Source organism: Rattus norvegicus, chromosome Y (assembly GCF_036323735.1).
Source record: "Rattus norvegicus strain BN/NHsdMcwi chromosome Y, GRCr8, whole genome shotgun sequence".
NCBI lineage: Eukaryota > Metazoa > Chordata > Mammalia > Rodentia > Muridae > Rattus > Rattus norvegicus.
This window is the reverse complement of record NC_086040.1, coordinates 15,947,457-15,953,567: the sequence shown is the minus strand read 5'-3', so window position 1 is coordinate 15,953,567 and position 6,111 is coordinate 15,947,457.

The window sequence follows — 6,111 nt, the reverse complement described above, 5'->3', positions numbered from 1 at the left end:
GCAAGATTATCAATTTTGTCTGAAAAATTTGTATATGTAATAGGTCAAATATCAGTATTATGTAATAACCAATTAACTGTTGTTTGGAATAAGATACTTTTTACCAGGTTTCTTTTTAATATACTTCCATGACTCTAGCCTACAATTCTGTATTAATACAACTGAAGATTTATCTCCAATGTGGATAACAAAGACCTAAGTGTTCTTGCAAGGTGAGGTTCTTAGCCAATTAACATATTCTTAGAAGCTTAAAATTAGTTTCAAATATTCTTTTCTGGAGTAGTGTAACAGCTACTTCCCAAATATTAAAGCTCATTTTGAGAGCAAATGTTTGTAGTAAAAATTTCGATATACACTGAAGGATTTAAAGCTCTAATTTCTTACGTTGAAGAAGCGACAAAATTACATAATATAAGGCTGTTAGCCAATCCTAATGATATCACTTTATGGGCTCTTTAAAATTATAAGCAAGCTCACGAGATGAAAATTCACAATAGATCCTCTAAATCTATCTTTAAATGGCAGTTGGAGTAAGCAAAAAAGATGTTATACTCTCAGAAGTTTCAAAACCTCATCAATCCTTCATAAATCCTGTAACAATCTCTATCTGTTTGATTTTTTTTAATTACAAATAAGTTTGAGTTAGTCAATGTAACACTGGCAATCCGTAATCACAATCTTTAAGTTCTCCTTGTAACACCAGAGTACAACCGCAACTTTGGGAAAGTTACCTGAGTTCTGAGTATGTGAGCAGGCAGCTGTCCTTGGGGCAGTGGAATTAGCATCAAAATACAGATAACTTTAAGGCAAACCACAACTTTGCAAAGCAAAACTCAACCTCCAACAACCTAGTCTCCAAAATCCAGTCTCCAAAATGCCAAGTCTGTCCTTCATTCTACAAAGTTTGACTGCCAATTCCTACATATGAATGCACGATGGTGGGGTCTCTAATACCTCAACAAAGAGACATTGCCCTAAATTCTTTTAGAAGCCTGGTTTCTAGAGTAAGAATTCCATAAAAATATTACCTCAATTTAGACCTATTTCCCTAGGTAGGCTCACACCACATGTTGTCTAGAATAACTTCGTCCAAATTACCAGCTTTATGTCAACTTTCTGTTACCAATATTATACCTTTTTAACCATATCCAATAACTTAAAAGCCAATAGTCCATAACCAAGGAATGGAGAGCATATTTATACATTTAAAACCAATGAGAAACAAAATTGAAGTGGCTACACATTTCTTTAATATTAAACCAAGCACCATTTTTACCTTTTTTAGCTATGATATTAAGAGAAGCACCTTGTCACCTGCTATGTCTAATAATAAGTCAGGGATTTTTATAAGAGAAACAGCTATCAGCTCTTGTACCAAAGAAGCTGAGGAGCTGCTGGCACCAGCCAAAAATTCAAAAACAAATAGAGAAAGCATGAAGGCTGCTAGAACGTTAATAAAAACTTCTGCCACATCTAGCAAGGGAGTGAAGTGGAAGAGATCAAGAATAAGTATGTCTCTCAGAGCCTTACCCGTGTCCTGCAGCTTTTTGGATTCTCTCCGCGGACAGAGGACCTCCTCTCTCAGCGCCTGGCGATGGTGTGGCATTTCTATCCCGGGTTCTTGGCACCAGATGCCCCGCACTGTCTCACCAGCAAGAACACGCGGGGACACACGAATCCTACTGCTGCTAAAACGTTTATTGAATCTTAAAAAGAGGGCAGGGGTGCCGTCATGGCGTGGCTTATATACACCCTAGCGCAGCGCATACACACCTGCTTGGTCGCTTACCCATGATCTCATTAGGCATGCCCCAGAGTGGGCATAGACCTGGCACGAAGACACTCTAGGACATGCGCACAAAGTTAACTGCATGAAAGGAAGCCGGATGGCGCGGCGGAGGTCAGCACCATCTTGTAATGGCAAAGTTATCCGGCTTTCCACATGGGGCACAGTGGAAGCCAGTGCCATCTTGTGGTGGCAATTGTTATTGCGGCCCTCTACATGTCAGGACTGCTGTAGATTTTTTTTTTTTGCCTGTTTTCTTTTAGCCAGTTATGGGACCAGAGTGTTCTACTCTCAGCTGAGTAGTTTCTCCTGTCCACTGGCTTTCAGTCGTCCCTGTGGGAAGGATCAAGCAGGACCTGCACCTATTTATCCTAGATTCCTCTGTGGGGGTGTTGCACAGATGGCACAAGGTGTTTTCCTGTTTAGTCAGGAATCTGGGCAGAGAATAATCTCCTCTGGTTTCCCATGAGTGTCTGCTCCTCTGAGGTTCCAGTTCCCCCAGCCTCAGGATTTGGGTGCAGAGAGTTGTTTGAACAGTTCAGTTCAGATCTAGGCACAGCCTGGAACATGGTGGTCCTGCAGATTTACTCCTCCTATATTCCTGTGTCCAGAGGCACTATGAAGGTTCCTCTTGCGCCAGAGATGTGGGCAATATTGTGCAAAAGTGTCAGTCTCTCCTGCTCTGTAGTCTCAGTATAGCCAACACTCCTGGGTGATCAGCTCTCTCTCCCACAGCATCTAGGAGCAGGGAGTTCTGGGCCAGGATCAGCAAGGTTCAGGTGCAAACTAGAAACTGGTAGTGCCTGGTCCCAATGGAAATACTGTCTTTGTGTGTCCTGAGTCCATCAGTCAGGACACTTGGAGCACAAATGTTGGTTTCTCCTCTGGTCTCAGGCCTGAAGTCACTCCTCGGACTGACTTTCAGCGCTCCATTAGGGCAGCAACCAGAAATGTCCTGTCCCTACTGCTCCTATGTCCCTAAGCACAGGAGGCCCAGATGGACCTTGATGTTTTTTTTTTTTTTTGTTGAGTCAGGAATGTGAGCAGAGATCTCAGGGGTTTCTGCACCTCTGATGTTCTAAGTCTTCCCCAACTCACAGGAGATTTGGATATAGGAATAGGTTTTGACCAGTTCAGTCCAGGTGTAGTTTGGACTGCAGGGCTCCTGCAGCTTGACTGCTCTTATATTCATGTGTCCAAAGACACTCTGCAGTTTCCTCTTCGGCTAGGGATGTGGTACCAGGTTGGCAGAAGTGGCAGTCTCTGCTTCCCTGAGGTCTCATATTTCCCACACTTCTGGGTGATCATCTCTCTGTCCCACAGTGTTTCCAAATGATTTTCAAATGTTCATTCCCTATCCTACAGGTCTCTAATATTTCCAATTCTCCTCCAAAGTGTGTTGCACAAGACCCCTCTGGTCAAGGGGAGGTACAACAGGCCCCATCAGACAAAGAGGGCTGCAAATCTTCGTCTCTTAAAGGTAATCTCAGTGATTGCTCATATTCCACAAATGGATTAACTCCTGGCCCCTCTCCACGGGAGACTTTAATACCTTCCACAGCTTCTAAAGGATGGCAGAGAGCTATGTCCACTCATAAAGATAGTCAAAGATGTCCCCTACCTCCAAGAAAGTTCTTTATGCAATCTGCCTTGGGTAAAGAGTTTGAAACCTGATTCTGTGGACAAAGGGGATTTCAGAATTTCCCTATTAAAAAATGAGGATCTTCAAAGTCCTCCACTATTAAAAAAATGGGCTTAAATCATCTCTTATGTTCCAAGGGTGACAAAATGCAGTCACAATTCCCCAAGTGAACATCCTAATACACATACCAGCCCAAGCAGAGACAAAACGTTCTGCATGTACACCATTAGATCAATGACCATTGCCAGTTTCAGAAGGGGCTGTTGAGAGTTCCACACCCACACAAGATGTGGTAAAAAATTCTGAGTCCACCCAAGGGACTCGAGTGCCTTCGGCATATAAAAAAGGTGATCTAGCACATCGCAGCATTTCCCCCAGTACTTCCAACCCTATACAACAGAGAATTTTTCAAATATCCTTTACCACCCAAAACAATGCTACTGACTTCATCAGGCCCAAAAGAGCCAAGTTTATCACAACACATAGTCAATGAGCCATGAAAACTCCATAGTGATACAATGTGCAGAGAAGATAAATCATCTCCTACCTACTCAGGGGACTCTAGGTCATTCTTTTGAAAAGAAGAGGCTCCAAAATTTTCCACATATTCATCAGAGATGCTAGAATTTCACAAAACTGAGCAGGATTCTCTGAGTAGTACTCTATCTCATAAAGAATCTGTGGAATGAGAAATACCTACTAAAGGAGTTCTAACTACAGCCACATCTTTCGAAATGGCTTGTGGATCTGACACATGTACAAAAGATGTTCTAGGACATAATCCATCTGTAGAGAAGGTTATGGATCCAACCATTTGTGAAGGTGGATTAGGGGAACATGAGCAAACATCAGTGTCTGTACCATCCTTGACATCTGAGGAAAGTGAATCCTTGGAATCCATTTGTGTAAAAGAATGCATAGGACATCCACAAACTTCACAGGAGGCTATGGGAACTTCCTTATCTCCTCAAGATCAGCCATCTTCCCCAACTACAGAAGATGGTACACTCTTCCAAATATGCACAAAGGGTTAACAGTCCTACTTTATACCCACAAGCAGACCCAGAACATCTGCCAGATACCTCAAAGGTTCTGGATTTTACCTAATCTTCTGAAGGGGCCTTGTAACCTGTTTTGCCTATCTAGCAGGCTAGGGAACCTGACACTTCTATATGAAAGTCTATTTCCTCTTCTCCAGCAGAAAAATTTTTTCTTGGAATTTCCCCAATTACACAACAATATCTACAAACATCCTTATCTGCTCATGAGGCTCTCAGCCCTCTCACATATGTCCATAATGGTCTAGGAGAGGTCACATATTCAGAGTAGCTCTAATACCTAACCCCCATTCTGATGTCACTGTCAGGATATCCGCACATATACACGGTACATTAAGACCTTCCTCATCTGAGAAGGATGTCTTAGGATCTACTACATCTGAACAGCATGCTTTACAACTATCCCCATCTACCTAAGTAGATTTATTTCACATGTCCACTCTGGGGAGAAATAGTCGACATTCTCCCTCTACAAAAATGGACCACAGGCATCCAGTTTCTAGAAACAAAATGTTAAGGTTTGATCATTCTGATGGAGTCTTGAGAAATTTCTCCTCTAAGGAAGACAGTTTCAACCTTCCTCTTTCTGCCAAAAGGTATCTTGTGCCATCTTCTTCTGCAAAAGAGACACCAAAGGCTACAACTACTTCTCAGGTGAGTCTGACACCTTCTCCATCTGTCCAAAGGGCCTTGGAACTTTCAAAAAATGACAGAGGAAATGTGGAAAGTTACCAATCCTTTCAAGGGAATGCTGGACATCCCATGTCGTCCAAAGATGCTCAAAGTGATTCGTCATGGTGCAAATTAGACTTCAAAAATACAAAACATTTTTTATATTTCCGAAGGTCTGAGGGAAAGTCCACATCGAAAAAAATCATTTGGACCTTATGACATTAGCCCAAGTATATAAAAAAAATTCCATGTCTTCTAAAACATCTAAAAATCAATCTGACTCTAGCACTCTTCCTGGTAAACATTTATCATAATCCATACAATCCCCAGTAAAATTGAAATCTAAAAAGGGGTATGTACAAAATTTACCATCTGCCCAAAAGTCTTTAGGATGTTCAGCAACTTCTCCAAGACCTCGATGCACCTAGAGAACAAAATAACTAAGGTCATCTTCCCAGGGAATTTTCCCAAGAACCACATATTTCTTCTTTGATGTTATACCAAGAAAGAGGGCCAGCTTCCTTCTCCATATCGCTGATGTCTTCATCCTATTAGTTCTCCCTCCCAAATGGGTCTTTACTCTGAATTAGAGGCCAATTAATAAACCATAGATATAAGGTAGGAATATCTGAGAGGCAGTGACTGTCAGGACAACACGTGTGACGTCACAGAAGAAGCTAGGGCTCTCCAGGATACAAGATATTTTTCACGGAGGGCCTATTGATGATGTCACTGAGAACTGCCATGGCCAACCTGCTGAACAGGTCTCCTTACAATGACCGGATTCAAGGGTGCCGTGTCCAGGAGTGTCTCCTGTGATACAGGGGAAACCTTTACATGCTACATCTCTCTAAAGCTACAGTCTTCTCTCTGCTTCATTAGTGATTTCATGCTCTGAATGAACAAAGTTAGGCAGGGGCTTGGCATGGATAGAAAAGATCTAGGAACACGGA